Genomic DNA, 19,453 nt, shown 5'->3' with positions numbered 1-19,453 from the left:
CAACAAACACTTTTTTTCCAATTACCTGCAAACGCTTGCTTTAAACCAGAGCCAGCAGCACTAATGCAGAGAGATAATAAAATAGCTATAAAAACAACCAGGTATAAAAGAAACCTGTTCGTAAATGGCTAAAAGATCCATGTGACAGACCCAGAAGTTTAAACTTTCTTTTTCCCCCCCACCTGGTAAATCTCACAACTTAGGAAAAATAAAAGAAAACTGCAATGAAAAAAAAAAAATAGATAAAAAGGAAATTTGACCATGAAAAAGAAATTTTTTAAAAAAATCCTTTAAATTACATTTCAAGATTGCTTTCTCACACAAAATAACTGATGTTGTTATTTGCTCCTCCTGCCTCTCAATATTGCTTCCAGTATGCAAATGCTAATCAATCCTTTCTCGTAGCTCAAAGAGCCCTAATCATAAAGCAATTACCTTCATTTCTCCACAGCACCAAACATGGCTAATATTTATGATCATGTGAGTATAACAATCAATATAAAGAGTGATTACAGCTCAGACATAATTTCTTTCACTTGTGTACAATGCCTCCTGAAAAAGAAAGGTTTTATGAAAAAACCTGGTGCAGAACACAAAACAACCTGGCATGTGAAAAATGCTAGTGGGATTAAAAGAATGTTTTCTATGCATCTTTCCAATGTGCAAACCCAAAGAAGCAACATGCACACAGACAAGAATCCTAAGGGACAGTCTGAGGCTAGGCCTTAATAATCAAAAGACAATTTCCATCACGATCCTACAGTGTTCAGATAACCACTATGAAGGAGGCGAGATCTGATGAGTTATGAGGAAAAAAGGAAAAAAAAAAAAAGGAAAAAAAGAAAAAGCTCCACATTATTTCATTAATATTCATTTGCCTAAAAGCAGGACACCCACTATACAGCTAAACACACTGCAGCTAAGCGAAGATGAAGAAAAGGAAATTGTCCCGCAAATCTTGGAGACTGAACATGCTAATAATAAATACAGCATGCAAGGCTGTCAACAGTTAATGGTACTGCTCTCCTCAGGCACCCAGTTGCACACAGAAATACGGAGAACACCGGCTTTTGATGTGTTACACACCTACACATGCCTGGGATGTAGTTCTACTGAATCTTCAAGACGGCAACGAAAAAGGATATTTACCTTACCACTATCAGCAGGCCGGCTATCGGAAATCACAGTTAGTGGGGATAAAATTAACAAGCCAGCAAAGCAGCGAGCTGCTAGTCTCTTCATCAGCTGATCAGGAAAAAAAAGAGAGCTGGGGAAAGGCTATGTTTTCATATACAAGTAATTTTATTTTACTGAAAATTTAATACTGAAAGGATTGTGGATACTCAAATCTGCTGTTTCATTCTACCTACTACAAGGCCCGAAGCCTTCCTCCTTCAGCCTGTTTTAATATTGACAACTACTTATCATATTTTTTCCCCCTTATTATTCCAGGCAGCAGAATTAGAGATTTTTTAGCTCAGATGGTTTCTGATTCTTGCTCTCATTTTCACAATTAAGCCAATAAGAAAACAAATTAATATTCAAATTTATTTTTCAAAATTGAAAACAATTTATGTTTTGGGGGGATTTTTTAAAAACTCATTTTAGTGCTTTAAACAACAACAACAACAACAACAAAAAAGGCTGCATGTTTTTGGAGCAAAGATTTTTTTTTTTGTATTAAAATTTTTTTTTCATTAAATCCATGTCAGTAAAAGCAATGTGCATGTTCTCAAGTTCAAACATTTTAATACAATGTCATTCTTTCTCCTTAAAGAAAATCCCAAACAACTGTGACACTTTCCTTTCAGTTTCCTGCTGTAATATTTTTCATTGTTTTTCTTTTCAGTGGGGTACATGAAGAGGGGGAAGCAGTGAAAGGGACAGCTCTACGCTCACCCCTTCCCCTTAATTTTGGAAAAATAAAAACAAAAAAAAAACCCCACGGAACAAAGCATAAGCTCGTGATATTTGGACTTATCAATCTCTAAATCTGGGAGTAGCTAAGAAGCGAAAACAAATTAAATTGCAAAAAGAACTAGTGGAGACAATGTTTATGACAATTGCTAATATGTGCAGATTCGTATTAAATTTAGGTTTGGGAATCACAAGGAAACACACAAAGTACTGACCATTATTCCCCTTAAATCAAGGTTTTATGCAGGAATGCAGTCAGCTACCAAACCTCTTCCCTCCTCCCCCAAAGACCCCAAACACATCCATATGCAGTACTTTACGTTCAAGGATTTCTAAGGGTCTTTTTCTAATGGAAATCAATTCACTAAATATTTCCCAGTGCTTTTCGCACTTAAAGAAGTAGAGTAAGATATACTCCTGCATGGAAGTAAAAATTATTCGCAGAAATTTAAAACTGTTCTTTTATTATTATTTTTTTAATTATTTATTAAACTGACTCAACTCAGTGCTAGGCGGGGTGGGGGGGGCACACCAAAAAAAAAAAAAAAAAACAAAAAAAAAACTTGCTACACAATGCTAAAGTACTACCCCGAAAAGAATGCCCTTCCAAACCTTTTACCAGCACAATAATGAAATAAATCACAGAAGCAAACCCCCAGTTTCCGACTGGTGACGTGTTGCGCAAGAGTGCGAGCCCTAATTCAACATACAGACGGCTCCCATGCCGAACTGCCTCTAGATTTAATGAAGTGAATAGGAAGGAAGTCGGGGGAAAAAAAGTGTACAAATAAGAAATTAACACTTTCCTCCCCTATCCAAACGGCGAGATACAACTACAGGGAAGTTTGGTGAGGGACTTCTTTCCTTAAAGGCACACTGCACCCATTTGGCTCCGGATGTCACTTAAAAAACCCTTCTGGTGATAAAAATCCCCAGCCAAGTTAAAATAGTTAAGCATATTCCAGCCTGCGTTTTTCCTGAATGAAGCTGGGAATTACTCCTTCCTCCACTGGATGGCAACCTTTTCTTCCCCCCCTTCTTTCGCTTTCTTTCTTTTCCTTTCTCTCTTTTTTAAGAATACATTTTCACGACACAGGATGTGCAAGAACGAGATGCAGACTGGCTCCTTCTTCAATTAGCTCTTAAGAAAGCAGCGTGCGGGTTCTGATAACAGAACGCAGGAGACCGTTGTGCAGGGCAAGCTGTTTTGAGAGCAAACACTTTTTGCAGCTTGCAAAAAGCACATGGCAGACCCGACCGGGAAATCGTCCACACGTGGGTCTGGTCCGTGCCCCTCTCTGTCATCCTGACACACGCTAGGTCTTTTAGGGAAAGACAGACAGTGCAGGAAGGTGGCATTATCCTTGTTCTTAACCCGTGCTGTAATGGGGCGCTATTATACCTGACTTCACAATACTACAGGGCAGAACAGAAGGGATCCATGGCTGTGAATAGGTAAACAGGGACAAGCAAACAAAAGCCATGGGCAACTCCGGGGCATTGTTTCGCTGTGGCTGCCTTTTCCACTAGGGATCTCCAAGCCCACCTCTCAGAGTGGCACAGCACCCCCCCACCCCAAGGGTGGAACAGACCATCTTAAGAAAAAATCAAAAGGAGCAATTCTCAAGACATCTAGACAATGCATGGGAAATTTCTTGGAGAGGAAATGGGAGATTCCGTATTCTAATACCTAACTCTGATGTTTAAATATCACTGTTTCTGCCCACCGACCAGGTCTTCTTGCTCTCTTTGGGGGGGGGGGGTCGTTCTCCCATAGGAACTTGCATTAGATTCCAGAAGAGTATCCTAAATACTGCTGGGGTGGGGGTAGGGCTACAGATGGAGGGCTAAACATTAAAACATGTGAGTTAAGACAATTCCAGCTCAATACTACACTGCTTCCTGAAGACCACTCACACGTCGTGAAACTTGATTCTAATATTAGGGGAGGCTAAACCTCTCTCAAGCCCTGCTGAGACCCTGGAAGCCTGTAAGACAGGCAATGATCCCCAAGACAACCAGACTACCAGCAGCAGTGGCAAAAAAGTGGACTTTTAAAGAAACTTTTAAGACTTCACATATGGGAAATTTTCTTACAATAGGGATTTCTTTTCTTTTTAATGACAGCAACAAATCGAATGTGGAGTTCTTGCCCAAAATGCCATCTCATTTTAGTCGCTTGGTTTAATAAAGACCGTAGCAATTCTGGATACAGAATTTCAGACTCTGGGCTTGGGACAAATTTTAGGTTTTTGATCATTACTACCCCCAAAAGCAACCTGTTAGATAAATCGGCATAAAACCCAATTCCCAAGGTAGAATAAGCCAGACCAAGAAGGGACAAATACTGTAGGATTCCACTTACATGAGAAAGAAGAACAGAGGTTGCCAGGCATGGAGTGGAGGGGGGAGTGGGGAGTTAGTGTTCAAGGAGTGTAGACTTTCGGGCTGGGATAGTGAACGAATTCTGCTGTATATAGGATGGCCGCACAGCCATCTGCTAAAACGTACGTACACTCGGAATGGTGAAGAGAGTCAATTTCGCATGATGTGCTTCTTACCACAAATGAAAAAAGAAAAGTCACGGGGTTGGGGTGGGGGTGGGGGAATCCAACTCTGTAAATATTTAAGAAACAAACAAACCCAATGGCAGGTTCCTACGTGTTCCTACCACCTAAACACACACCGCACAATACCAGTGAAATCTTGCTAGCTTTCCTTCCCGCCTCAGACCTTACAGCATTTTCAACAGGTAGCATGTTCCATCTTGCCCCCACCAGGGACTAGGAGCCTTTTCCAAAAATCCTCATCCATTCAAAGGTTATTAAGGTAATACCCAGGATGTATGAAAATACCTGTATATGATGGCATGTCGATTCACAAACCTTACAGTTTTGTTAACAAATGCCTCAGATAGTCAAGGAAAGAGAGGAGTTGATCTAAAAGGGGTTTTGTTTTGTGTTTTTTTTTTTTTTTAGCATAGTTTTTTTTTTTCTTCACTGTGGGGCAATCAACTGATGACCCATTCATTCAGGGGACCCTCTTTTCTTCACTCATTCGGCAAGCACCTGGGAGTTGGCCATTGAAATGGGCAGTGCTGGCCATTAAGGGCAAGTGCCTGGAGCCACCATTAACCAAATTCTCGTACAGTGAGCTTTTCGGTTTCTTGTTCAACCACTTGAGATTACTTTTGCAAAAACGAACCAAGGTGCTCTCTTTCCCCCTAATGGCATAAGGAAGTTATCTAAGAAAACCTAGGGGAAGCATGGGAAAAGGTGAGCTTATACAACTGAGAAAAGGCAAATTAGAACCGTATTTCAGGTAAAAGCAATTACGGGGCGGGAAGAGAGGAAAAAAAAATATGAACAGGAAGTATAAACTTATTTCAGCCACAGGATCAACTAAGAACCCATAGGGTACCTTTTGGGGGAGTACTGAGGCCAGTACTCTGTTCAGAGCATGACTTTTAGATTGAGTAGAGGGTGGCCCCAGCAACATCCAGCCCCGTAGACCCTACCACATTACAAGCACGATGCACAGACACCCTTGTTCCCACAACTTAGGCACGCGAGACGCTCCAGCTCCCTTGGGTGGAATAAAGAACCGGACAGAATTTGTGAGCTAGCAAGACGCTTAGACAAACTATGGAGAGTGAAAAGAAACACAGTTCTGCTTTCTTATCCTGAGACCATTTATCAGTTACTATAACTCACAACGCACTCGCCCCCCCACCCCACAAGCGAGGCTTCTCAGGCAGGCCTGGGTCATCTCGTACTTCGGGGTTCTCTGTATATTAAAAAAAATGAAAAGCCCAAAGAAGGTAACAGATGGTGGCGTAATTTCAACGCTTACAAAGACTAACATGATGTCTCGAGATAGACAGGTAAAGGACAATGACGGAGTATCACCTCATCTGAGGCCCTCGAGCCAAAGAAATGGTCCTCATTGGGGCTTGCTGGGGACACGGAGCCCTCCTGAGGGCTTCTACACTGCCCCAAGACAAATTCTCGGAGCTATCACCCTCCCCCCCTCCGTGGGTGAAAAGCATCAAAACCCAGCGAGAGGGTGGTTCAGAGCAGGGTGTTTGTTCTGTGGGAGGCAGAGGCAAAGACGACCAGTAATAGACAAATTAAGGGAGGAGAACATGTAAGTAACACGATGCAAGAAATCAAAAGCACTGCAGCCCGAGGCCGGCCGATAGAGGAAAGGGTCTCAGTTTCAACCCATCTGAAGATACCTGGCATCGTGAATACTTCCAATGTCCCTACTATCATCACCAGCAGCGGCAGCCCCTAACCACGTATTGTTTCCACCGTGGCCAGGCATTTGGCGCTATGCACACATGCGCTCATTTAATCCTTGCAACAACACCAGGAGGCAGGTATTATTCTCATCAGGCTACCCGTGAGGAACCGGAGGCTCTGAGAGGTGGAGAATCTTTCTCCAGATCCTACACAGGTAAGTAGCAGAGCCAGCATTTCAGCTCTGAAGTTTGGCTGCCTAAGCCACACCCTTCATCACCGTATTTTCTACTTTACAGCACAAAGGAAGACTCCGAACCATCAGGAAGAGGCTGATTATGCTGGCGAGGCTTAGGTGAGTAATACATCTGAACACAACCGGGTACATCTTAACAAGACTCTCACACATGTGCCGTGCTTCCTTTGCACGGAAGTGCGGGACCACACACGTGACCGTGCAAGTCCAAACTGCAAAAAAGCCAGTCCAACAATCAGAACACGAGGATTGTTCCATGCCCCTTACAAACGTACGTAGAAAAATTAAAAACTCTTATTACTGTCGGTAATATGTGCAGAAGAAAATGTAAAACATAGTAACATGAATATCTATTTAGTACACGGACTTAAAACATTAGAAACAACCATTAAGAAGTTTTTTATTTTTGGGGTAACAAAAAAAAAAGAAAACCTTATACGTTTTGGACAGCATTTGCCTTCCTCTTCTCATTAGATAACCTAGGACATAAAACATGCCGCTTTCCTAGGCCTTGGCAAATTGCCAAAGATCAGCCCAACATTTTACCCTCTGCCCTTTTAAGGTCGTAAAGTAGCTCAGATGAACCCTCTGATGTGGAGGAGCTGGTTTGTCTCTTCATCATCTCATTTAAGCAGTTTTCCTCATACACCTGGCTAAATTCAACAAAATTCCTCTGGCTGAGTATTCGGGTCCTCCCTTTATGGTCCCTCTACGACCTTCCGGCTTTCTTCAGTTCTCCACAGATGGGTCTTCCAGAAAAGACCCGGCTCCCCAGCAGTCAGCACCGGATAATCATGGGAAGCTGCTGCCCGAACTCATCCCTGGAACCTGGGGGCACACGTCACAACAGTGCCCTCGTCTGCCCTGGACGCACAACCAACCCACCCAGTTCATTCTGATTTCGGCTTCTGAAACCATGCAACCAGCCTCTTCTGCAAGAAAAGGTTCTTCTCCTGTCTCCTTGTGATCACCGTGCTCTTTCAACACACAGGTGCACTTCAACGCTTTGGCCTGAACACCAGCCAAGGGGATCGGGATTTACATATATACACAAGTCTTCAATTCAAAGTAAATTTCAGTTTCAACTAAAATACACTGAGACGACTTGAGCTTGATTTTTTTATATTTTTATATCCATCAGACTGTTTCCCTAAGAGAGCATGAGCGGTGGGTGGGGTGGGAGGGGTAGAGGGAGAGAGAGAGACTCTCCAGCAGGCTCTACGCCCAGTGCGGAGCCTGACGCGGCGCTCGATCTCACAACCCCAAGATCGTGACCTGAGCCGAAATCAAGAGTCAGACGCTTAACCAGTTTCCTGCTGGACTCCTGTCTTCACACCTGGTACCACGTTTTCAAACCTTCTAGTCACATCCAATTTCACTTTCTGTGTTGTTGTTTTCTGCCTCACTTTCTCGCCTTTAGTGGCCAATTCCCACTCTTGATGATCTACTTTGGCTAGAATGTCGTGTGAGTGTATCACCAGGAGACAAGGAGGCACCACAACCCCACGCTTCACAGTCTGTCCCTGGACTGAGTCACTACTACTCAGTGACCAGTCACCAACATATTTTGCAAGAAGTGATGGGAATGGTCTTGGATCATGACGTGCACCTGTTACTGACACAGTGTGGACTAGAGGTCTAGTAGCAAAGTCTGTACTTTATTCGATGACACAGTATACCATGCTTTTATGGGTCCCTTCCTGGACTCATACAGTGAGGTCCTAACGCCTGGCGTGCCTCAGAATGGGACTATATTTGGAGACAGGGCCTTTCAAGAGGTAATTAAGGTAGAAAGAGGTCATTAGGATTAGGGTGAGCCTGAATTCAGCACATGGCATCCTTGTTAGAAGAGGAGACTGGAACATAGTGCAAAAACCACGTGAAGACACGGGAAGCAGCAGATGGGATCTGTAAGCCGAGGGCGGTCACGGAAGATACCAACCCTGTGGACACCTTGATTGTGGACTGCTAGCCTCCAGATCCGGGAGAAAGTCAGTTTGTTCTGTAAGCCAGTTAGTGGTGTCTAGTTCTTGCAGCCCTAGCAGACTAACTCATATGGTAACTGCAATTTGACTGGGACTGAGGTTTTTTAACTCTACCATGGTATCTATCACGGAACTGTGTGTGTACTGGAAGGACGCTGCGTGAGGACCGCCTTCAAGAGCCTAAACATCCCTGCGCATAAGAGATGACAGCCATTGTCTTTCATGCTGTCCCAGGATCTAAGGGAAACCGCCCTGCCTGGAGCGCTGGCTGCCTGGCTGCAGTGTTCTCTGTCGGGCAAACTCTCCCTGGCCTGGTCTCACCTGGTGGTACTGGGACCGGCGCCCTGTTCTCAGGGTGGCCTGTCTCCAGGCTCGTGCAGGGCCTGGCAAGAGGGTCTCGGCATCAACAGCAAAGTCCCCAAATTAGTTCACTTCTTCTAGGGATTTGGACTGCGAGCATGGAAGAGTGGGTCCCACTGGTGCGGGTGTTGAAACTGAAAGGAGCAAAGAGAGTCGCTGGTCCCAGGGAGGCTGTAACTCCGTATGCAGAGACACATACTCATAACTGGGTAGGCCCGTGCAGGTACACGCAGGCATACACACGTAAACACGCACACACACATATGCACATCCATGCACAAATACCACTACAGTGTCAGCAGGGGAGGGCTCGACCCCAGTTTAACTTGAGAAGCCAACTTGGACACCTACGATAATAGCTACGGATTTAGATTTGCTCAAGGTGGGTCTATGTAGCACTTCTAAATACACGTAAAGTTATTGGTCAAGTTGAACTATCCTCCTTTTTTAATGCCAGGTCAGTAAAACTAAAAATTCAACACAGAACTTTGAGCCCTGGTTAGCTACAAGCTATGGGTGTTCTAACACCATTTGTCATGCAATAAACCTTCAAACAAGCCTCATCTTAAAGCACAAAGGAACAAGAACAGAGGTAAGGAAGACCAGGTTTTACTGACGAGCATGCTTAACACTACTCTGGCCTTGCACGGCTCCCGTGGCCTCCTAGGGTGCTAAGCCAGGACTAGAAGTTTCGCTGGGAAGCAGTGGCTGAAATCTGTATGGGCAGCGCTGGGGAGCAGAAGAGGCAACAGCAGGAGACCGGGTCACCTGAAACATGGTAAGCGATATGCACAGTACAGACACAGACAAGGACTGGCTCTACCTAGCAGGGACATCCATACGCAGAAAATGTCCCCTAAATGCATTCCAGGAACAGAGCACCTAGAAAAAAAAAAAAATTAAGAGGATGCACACCTGTCAGTCATTAAATCTGAAAAGGCTCCTTCAATCCACCTCCACTTAAGGCCCCGACCACCGTGAGGACCCTCTGCTCGCTCCTCCTGGCACGCAGGCCAACCCTCGGTGGTGCGCCCAAAGATCTGGATGCCAGTTTCACTTGTTATTACAACTACGTGATTCAACCGGAGACGATGGAAGATGAAATACAATTGTGCAAAGACACAGGCCTCGCATTTCTAACAACAGTGAGGACGGTGAAAGCCTCCATGAAAGGGGAGTGGCTTAAAAACACAGAACGACACTGCCGCATTTGGCAAGGGCTAGACTCCTAACGTGTAGAAAAGTCTGTACTCCGCGTGCTTGTAAGGCTCAGGATTCTCAGGTGACGGAGGTGATCACTAACTAGGACGGGGAGTCCGTTCAGAACGACGCTTGCGAAGTCTTCTAACTTTGTTACTATACCTCGGTAAAGCTGAACTTAAAAAAAAAAAAATTCTCAGAATGCCAAAACTGGAAATCCTAAGTGAAACCTAATAGGGTTACTTATGCAAAGAAGACAAGTCAAAGGACTCCAAGAAGAAACTTTAGCCTTACGTAAAAATGCGGCAAATAGATACCCATTATGTTTCCCTTTAAAGGTTTCATCTACTTTAAGTGACATTTTCTCAGCTTAACATTTTCATTGCCCGACCCGCTGTGGATTAGGATTATTTCAGTGAGGAAAGCTTCTGCTGTTCTTTCTTTCCAGAGTGAGAGTCAAAAGGAAAGTCACACTACCTTGCTTGCTCTCGTCATGGAGGCTTTTGTCTCCCGCCGTAAGATCTAAAGAGCTGGATTCTGGATTTTTCCTAAGTAGTTGTAGACGGCATCCCATTGGCCAGATCTTAAATATTTCTTTCATCAGGTTACTGCCCTACTCAAGTTGCAAAGTGAGCCCCAAGACGCCAACTCTACGTCTCCCCGCCTGGACTCCAGAGGTCTCCATCGCCTGAGCCTACCCCCTCTGGCCTGCCATTACTTCCTGGCCCATGACCATCCACACGGAGCAGGAGCAGAACGCCAGCGCCCCGCTCTAGCCAGCCGTATTTATCCCCACCCTCGTGACGCCTCTCACACTTCTCACCTGGAGCGCCTTTCCCAATCCCTCGTACCTGTGCACGTTTGCGCCGTGCGTCAATCGTCAGCGCGCTCCCCACTCAGGATCTCGCCCAGCTGTCACATATCACTCGGATCTTTTTCTCAGCGAGACCGTGCCTTACTTCCCTCCACTGCCCTACCGTAGCTGACACAGCACTCGGGGAAGAAAAGTCAGGCAGTGTAAACACAGTCGTGCACAAACTGAACTTTTAGACGGGGTTTCCTGGGAGAACTGCTCTTGGCTATACACCTGTTTACAGAACACCAGTTGTGAACTGAGGCATCTCTGTTCTAGAACTTTCTATGTTCATCTTCAAGGACAAAATCATAAACTCTAGCATCAAACTTGCTGTGTCTCCCCTCCATCCTCTCATTGCTCACTCTCCCTATACTGTCAACCTCTGGAGTTGTCTGATCAATCACTTCCTGACCACAGAGTAGAAGCCCTTAGCACCCAGGACAGGACACTGAGATTTTTCAAAAGTTGCACAAAGCTTCCAAATCCCCCTATTAGTCTGGTCTAAACCCTAATTTTATTTACTTCCTCCTCCACGGCTCCTTATTTAAAATCTCTCCTTCCTATAATGCTACAGTCTTGGGTTTCCCCAACTTTTCTCACTACCTTTTTCTCCCCTTACACACAGATTCCCCAGGTTTTTCTTCATCCCCCATCTCTTTGTTCACGCTCCCGATAATAACCACGCGGTGAAGTGTGGCCAGCTGCCCCGAGCCCACAGTAGACACCACTGATAATCTGATGCCCAGCCCAGCAGCATCTGGGATGTCTCTGCATGGCCCTTGGGGGAGGGGCTGCTGGAGAACTTCAAAACCTCTCTCCTGGGGGGCAGGGACGAGAATATATGAGGTTTTCTCAGGAAGGCTCTGGCCTCCCCACTTCTAGAGTGGGTCCCTGGCAGACTTCCTGCTGCTGAGTAACCTAGACTCAGACTCTCAACCCGCAGAGTGGTGGGTGTCTTCGGAGCAGCCCAGTCCCTTGCCATGGGTGAGAGGTCCCTGCAAGAAGTGGGGTCCCCTAGTCTGGATATGAAACGGTCTTTGGAGATCCAGACTGCCCCTGGCCTCACTGTAACTTCAGTGCACATGGCTTCAAGCCTTCTCTCTCCAGCGTGGACTTGCTTTGGGGTTACCAGTTGTGATATCCAACATCCCGTCAAATGGCCCAGCTCAAAGTCATCGCTCTTCTCCCAGAAGAGCAAGTATTTCTCCCTGGATCTCTCTGTCTTATCAAAGGGCAGCATCATTTCCCCCCAGTTATCCAGGCTAAAAAAAAAAAAAAAAAAAAAAAAGAGAGAGACCTTTAAAATCATGAGTTTCCCTCCTTACAGTGTGGCGGGCCTGTCCGTCCCTGCATGTTTTTACCTCTGAAATAGTTCATTGCCTTCTGTTCATTCTCCTCTCGCACAGGCAGGGTCAGCTGTAATGGCCTCCCTATGGGTTTTTCTTGCCCTCTCTCCTGGGCCCTCATTCATCCTTTACAAAGCGAACGGTTATCTTCTTTCTGCTTAGAAGGACGGACGCTCATTTGTTCTCGCACTTCAGACCCTGCGGTCTTTCTATGGAATAAAGTCCAGGTTCTCGGGTCTCGCACAGCCTCCAGGGAGTGTCCTACCCTAATCTTTCTCCTCTACTCCTATCTCTACAAAAAACCCTATAAAAACACCATGCTCCTAACACACAAGGTCCCAGAGGGAGGAGCCACACATTCCCAAGCCTCAGTGTGGGGCAGAGCCTGGAATTCTCCTGAGCCCCTGTCCTACACAAAATCATGCTCCTGTTCTTAAGAAACGGCTAAAATGTCACCTCCTTCATAAAATCCTACAGGATTCTCTCCTTCCCTTGTACTTTTTTTTACCATATATCACACATACTTTTGTTCACTGTTGATTTAATTCTGCTTTGTAGGAGTTTTGTTTTTCTCTCAAAATATGCCCGAATCTCCTATCAGTCTGAAATCTCTTCGGGAATTAAAAAAAAAAAAAAAAAGTCCCCTTAATCAAAATGTAAAGGCATTTAGATTGATGCCTTACTCACCAGTGGGACCCAAAAATCTTGCTGCAAGAAAATTAAATCTTCACCCTTTTTCCTTCTGCTTTCTCAAAATGGCAGGGCTTATCAAGGAAGCACATTGCAAGGCTGTTTGAGGGAAGCTACATAACTATACGGTGAATTAAAATAAGCACACATGGGGCAAAATACAGATTTTTGGTTTCTGTTCACCCTGCTCCAACCCACCTCTGTAAACTGCCTGTATTTTATTTTTAAATCTTATTTAAGTAATTTTTGTACCTGACGTGGGGCTCAAACTCATGACTTCGAGATTGAGAGTCGCACACTCTTCTGACCGGGCCAGCCAGGTGCCCCTAAACTGCCTTTATTTTAACTGGTGATTATATAATCCTGTGTCTTGTTCTGGCTTTGGGAGTAAAATGTCCTAAATAAGATATTCAGCCTCAGTGGTAAAAAGAACTCTCTGACCTGGAGGAACCACCAAGATCATCCCTCACTTAGCAAAAAGGCAGCGCAGTGTGTGCAACTGCAGGGAACAAGGCGAGGCGGAGGACACAGAGGGGAACAGGGCAAACAGAAGGGAGAGTCCCACCGTTGGGCAGATGGAGGCACACAAAGAGCGCCCTCTTGAGGACTGGAGGGGCGAGTCACCTTCACAAGGTACGTCTTCCACTCATTCCATCTAAAGGGCTGTCTTGAATTTCTCTAGAAGCAAGTCCTCCCAGGGTTATCAAGAGACTCACCTATTGCTCACCTGCCCCTGAGCTCCTGCACCTTTACGAGAAGCAGCTGGAATGCACGAGCCAGGAGGAGGTTGGCTCAGTGGGCAAAGGGGCTGTAAACCGGAATAGGATCTGTCTTTTGCCAAAACCCCACAGTCCCACAGACCTGCCCTGATGTGAGTTTTCCAAATCTACAAGGCGAGAAACCGAACGTTCAGCATTCATCTGACAAATCTACCTGCCGTGTAGTAAATGCTAAATCCCCCAAACAACTCCTTGCCTGGGAGGCTTAGTTCCTCATCTGTAAAATGGGAGAAACAGTATCTATTCCAAGTCTGTAAGGGGATTAAAACATGATATAGATAGCTCCCAGCCTAGCACTGTCTGGAACGGAGAAGGGAGAGGACTGTGAAGGAACCGAAAGTCCTGAAAATTCCACGGGAAGGAATTTGGATTAAGAATTCAGACCTGGCAACTCCAAGGAATACAATTATTTTACGTCAATTATATCTCAAAGAAAACAAAACGCATCGGTCCTGGGGAGGGGAATGGGATGACGTGAGCCCGCTTTGTGGTGGTAAAAATGCACCAGCTATGTGATGTGGAGAGGTAAAAGCAATTTTGCAAAGAGGGGGGAACAGCCTGTGAAATCTGAAGTGGAGACATGAAAGTTCTGTTTATGGAGAAGCACAAATCTCTATTCCAGTGTGGGAAGGCATGCCCCCACATACCCCTTAATGGCTTTCCAAAAAAAAGTCGTTTGGCACAGGGTGCCCTGTAAAATAGCGTGTTTTTAAATCAAATGGAAGGACATGCAAATATTACTACCAGCAGGCTGGGGCTTGATGGGTGTCACGGGCTGGGATTTATTGAAACAGCTACAAAAGAGCTCAGACTCCTAACAGGTTAAAAATAATTCTGAACGTAATGGCACCGAAATAACCCGTGGCCGTGTTTTCCTTGGCTACCTCTCCAACCTGGGTACGTGAAGGTCAGTGAGATCACAGGTGATTCTGTTTTCCTTCCCTCGCTCTTCTGTACTTCTCGTTATGCTTTTGTGACAGGAAAAATGCCTCTTCCAAAAAGCTGTTCTCAACTTTGCATTAAAACAAAAAACAAAAAAAAGCAAAGCTCCAAGGGTTTTTGTGTGTGGATTATGAAAACGCAGAAAGATACAACTCATAGAACAATCATCAGATTCGTGCAACGAGATAAAATGGTGGCAAATAAAACCCCTAAACTGTGTTTATTACTTCTCTTGCAGACTACGTATTTATGACAGGGAATTACCCGCAATGCTGACACTGTGGTCTGTTGGACTCCACAGTATCTTCCTACACCTTCCAGTAATATCCCATGACATTAGCATACTGATTTTTTAAAATTAATATGAATGCAAACGGATTTGGTCTTAATAATTTGGGTGGGGGGGGACTTGATATGTGTCAATGAACAAAATGAATCCCTTTGGCACCTGTTAGGCACGCTGGTTGGTAGTATGCAGGGGATTCAAAAAAATGAAGGGGTGGGTACTTTCTTCTTGATGACAAAGTGCTAGAGAATTCTTGGTCTCGTTCTGTACAGAATGGCAGAAGACCCCAGCTACCTGCATGGGGAAGGTAATTCCAATATGGCAGGTAGGTGCTCCCATTGTGGGCACCACCATTTTGGCTTCCAATGCACCATGTCCTATCAGCACACGGACTTAGTTCAACTCTCTAAATGCTGCCAACAATCAGATCGTCCCAAACCCTGGATCATGTACTGAGGCCACCAACATGTGTCAAACCTGCATCTTCAAGAGAAAGCCTTCCTGAGAACAAGGAGGAAGTCTCTCACCCGTGTCCCTCCGAGTTTTAGAGCTGAGTCTCAGAGTTGGAGCCAGACCAGGGTAAAGGCACATAGTTCTCTCCAGGGTCACCAAAGGCAAAGTCAAAGAGGGACAGGGCAGGAAAGACGGGGCCATGTACTCTTTCTCACCACCATCCCTCCCAGGGAGGTGAAATGACTCATCCAAGATGTCACATAGCCAAATGACGACAGATCTGGGACCAGACCCCTGATATCCTGATGCCTGAGACCCCCTTTCTTTCCACGAAGTTATCAGAGGCAACTTGGAAGAGAGGAATAGATCCACTGGCAACCTCGATACAGTTTCGAAGACATCATTTTAAATCATCTTTAGGACATCTTTAGAAAATATTCTGTATACACAAGGTCCAAGGGAAGGATCGTTTACAAAACAGCATCCTGCATTAGGAATATGCTTTCTACACAGGACTCTGAGCACCGTGACCTTAAATATTGAATTTCAGTAGGAGTGGCAGGATAAGCTTTGCCTGGAGCAAAGTTTCATGGTCCCATCTACAATTTTTTCATGAATTCTGATTAGAAAATAAGCAAGAAGCCCTGTAAAAGGATATGGTCTTATGCTGAAAACAACATTGTCTATTGGGTACTTTCTTGTACAAAACTAAACACGAAAACCCAGTTAATTTGGTGCTCTCTTTTTGTTTTTGAATCTGGAGTTAGATTAGATGTATTCATCTAGTTTTTGCCAAATAAGAAAGAAAAGGCTTGAGCTGGAAGGCTGTTGTGGCATCTATGGCCGCCGGGAGGAATGGCAAGGTTGCCAGCGGGAGCGGAGGTCGTCCTTTGGTGTGCGCATGAGAACAGCACCTGCAAATTCTTGAGAAGCTCCAGAGCACTGCTGTCAGAACTGCATGCCTTGTAGGATTCTTTTAAGTAAGCAACCTTTCCATAAAGACACGGATCACTGGCATCGAATGGGAAAGAATGCCGACCACGTCTACCTTGACCCATAGGAGTCAAAAGGTGCAGGGTTCACTGACTCTGCCGAAAAGACACAGACTGCGACCAAACCTCCCCCGAGCCTGGGTCCCGGCTGTGTGCTCGCTTAGTCCCAGGTATTTACAGAGCGCTTCCTCTGGAAGAGGAGCTCTGATGCTGGCCTACGGCAGGCACCTTGCCTATGGGGAGGACACCGGCCTTCCTGGAGCTTCATACTTGTGGAAGGAGACAAGGAGCTCACCTTTGCATGATGGCAAGAGCCATGCAGGAAACTGGCATAGGTCACATGACAGATACTGGCCGGGCCTGGCCATTTCAGCCAGTGTGCTCAGGGGGGATGTTTCTGGAAAGAGACCATTAGGGCAAGGCGACAGCATGTGTGATGGCCTGGGAAGGAGCCTTCCTGGACTTGCAGAGGCCCCAAAAGACAGCCCCGTGTGACAGCCCCCCCGAGAGCAAGGGGAGAAGTTGAGGCCAGATGGCCCTGTGTCACAGACCATGTTGAAGTGTCTGGGTTGTTTTTTAATTTAATTTAATTTAATTTAATTTATTTGGAAGAGGGAGCAAGAGCAAGAGAGAGCATGAGCCGGGGTTGGGGGGGTTGCTCAGAGGGAGCGGGAGAAGCAGACTCCCTGCTGAGCAGGGAATTAGACACGGGGCTCGATCCCAGGATCCTTGAGATCATGACCTAAGCTGAAGGCAGACGCTTAACCGAATGCCCCCCCACCTCCCGGCGCCCGGAAGTGTTTGGGTTTAATTGCACTTGCAATAGGAGGCCACTGGAGGGTTTTATGTGGGGGGGTGGGGTGGGGTGTGGGTGGAGGCATTTTGGGGAGTAGGAGTGGGAGTAGCGGGTTGGGGGTGACAGGGAGTTGGAAGTACACCCTCTGACCTCTCTGGGTAGCCACCTGAACTGTTGTGAACAAAGAGAAAAAGCCATCCTCCGCAAGGCCGGGCATCTGCAAATGTCACACGCTGCGGCACCTAACTCCCCGCGTCTCCTTTTCTTTACTCAAGGGTAGAGGATGTGCTGTGCTGTGTTGCTCCTCCACGGGGAGCCATGCAGGGTCAGGAGGAACGCCAGGAGCACAGGTGCGGCTGTCAGAGAGACTGGGGTCTCCCAGCGGCAGCCAGGAGGTGAACTCTATCGCCTTCCCCTAGTGGAGGGCATGGAGGAGTAGCTGCCCTTCCCTCCCGTGCGAGTCTTGAGACTGGGGGAGGGAAAATCCCAGGTACCGTCCCCAGAGGCAGGACACTAAAACTGTCGCAGAAAGTAGGACCCACGTTGCTTTGCTTAAACTCTGCTCATTTCTTGAGCAGTTCAAGCCGTACAAGTTAGAGCATCTCACAATCTATTTTAATCTCTATTAATTCCCAGCTGTGTACACTCGGAGACCTGCTCTTGACAAGCTCTTTAAGGTGGCTAAGTGTGCACTATTATCTCTAATAGCATCTCTCAAATCTGGCTCTTAATTGCACTAATAAGGCGGGCACCGCTCCGACAGTAAGGAACGGAAACCTGACAATTAACACCGCTTTCCCCAGTCCAAGCGCAGTGCAGCTCCGCCTACTCCACGTTCGAGACGCGGGTGTCGAGCTGAATTTGCTTTTCAACAGCCTCCGTGCACGGACCCACTAACAGGAAAGCGGAGGGTGATCATTCTTACAACCAGTACAAAGTAAAAGTCAAAGCGGCTTCATGCGGTTTTGGAGGGTGTGGAAGGGACCCTGCAGGGACCCTGCAAGTCAAAGGTAATACAACTAACTCAACCCGGGAGGCCCAGGATCCCATCCTCAGCTGGTGGCAGGGCCAGGACCCATGGGCCCGGTTCCCGACAGCTGGCCCGAGCTCTTCCTGCAGACGTGGAGGATTAAGTAGAAAACTGTAGGACAGAGAGCGGAGAGCTGAGTGCGTACAGGCTGGTGGGCCTGAGAATAAGCTTGAGGAGAAGAGGCCTGTCCCACCACATACTCAGCAAGCAAACATCTTCCTCCTCCTTAATTCCATTATTAGTAGGGAAAGGCACCTCTTTATCCACCCCGCTTCCCTTTCTCCTGTCGCCCCAAACCCTGTATTCAAGACACACAATGGAAATATTTTTTTTTCCTCTTTTACTATTACTTCTCACGTTTACTCTGACATAATTTAATCCTTTTTTTTTTTTTTGTAATAGCCAGTTTGTTTTTGGAATCCTTCCTCGATGAGCCAGGTTAAATGTTACACATTTAAACCTCAGAAAACTCTACCAAGTACATGCTATTATTTCCCCCCATTTTATAGCAAAAGCTACAGGAGGTTATACTTGGCACCCAGGGTCACAGGCTAATTATAATTAGGCAGAGCTGGGATTTGAACCCTCAGTTCATCAGATTCCAAGGCTTACATTTTTTTTAAAAGATTTTATTTATTTATTTGACAGAGAGAGACAGCCAGCGAGAGAGGGAGAACACAAGCAGGGGGAGTGGGAGAGGAAGAAGCAGGCTCTTAGTGGGGGAGCCTGATGTGGGGCTCAAACCCAGAACACCAGGATCACGCCCTGAGCCGAAGGCAGATGCTTAACCACTGCGCTACCCAGGCGCCCCCAAGGCTTACATTTTTGATCATGATCCTAAGCTACCCAGGTACACAGTCACCAAAGTCGTAGCTCTGACACCCACCCTGATGTGGACACAGTGATGGCAGAGTCGTCCTACCCCGTGTCCAACTTCCCGCCCCGCACCGCTCCCTCCACTATAAAGGACGTCATCTCGAAATGTGTACCTGTATCAAAACGTCACATCATACACCTTAAATATATATACTTTTTTACCTGTCAAGGATAAACAAAAATTCTTTTAAAAAGATTTTCTTCCTGCGGCTTTACCGATTAAAGAAAAAAAAAAAAAAGTACGGGACAGAAACCAAATCTTGATTCAAAAAAGCAGACATATTTCTAAAGCCATCAATTTCTCTGCAGGAGTTGGCTCCACATAAAGATAAGGCAAACTTACTGGGGCTTATAAATATCGGTAAGCCCGATCCAATTTCCCATGGTTACTTTCCATGCCTGAGTTACATTTCAGGGCTGAATCCCTATTTTAAAGGACAGAACTTGA

The 19,453-nt window shown here is 45.9% G+C and overlaps 1 protein-coding gene across 1 annotated transcript in view; it reads right to left on the bottom strand.

The window, feature by feature from the left end:
* Positions 1-19,453, bottom strand: part of SMARCA2 (SWI/SNF related, matrix associated, actin dependent regulator of chromatin, subfamily a, member 2) — a 171,003-nt gene that overhangs the window by 38,131 nt on the left and 113,419 nt on the right. The gene's annotated exons all lie outside the window — the stretch shown is intronic.

The sequence above is a fragment of the Ursus maritimus genome, unplaced genomic scaffold (genome assembly GCF_017311325.1).
Source record: "Ursus maritimus isolate PB19 unplaced genomic scaffold, ASM1731132v1 scaffold_34, whole genome shotgun sequence".
Lineage (NCBI taxonomy): Eukaryota > Metazoa > Chordata > Mammalia > Carnivora > Ursidae > Ursus > Ursus maritimus.
This window is presented reverse-complemented; position numbering and strand designations above follow the sequence as displayed.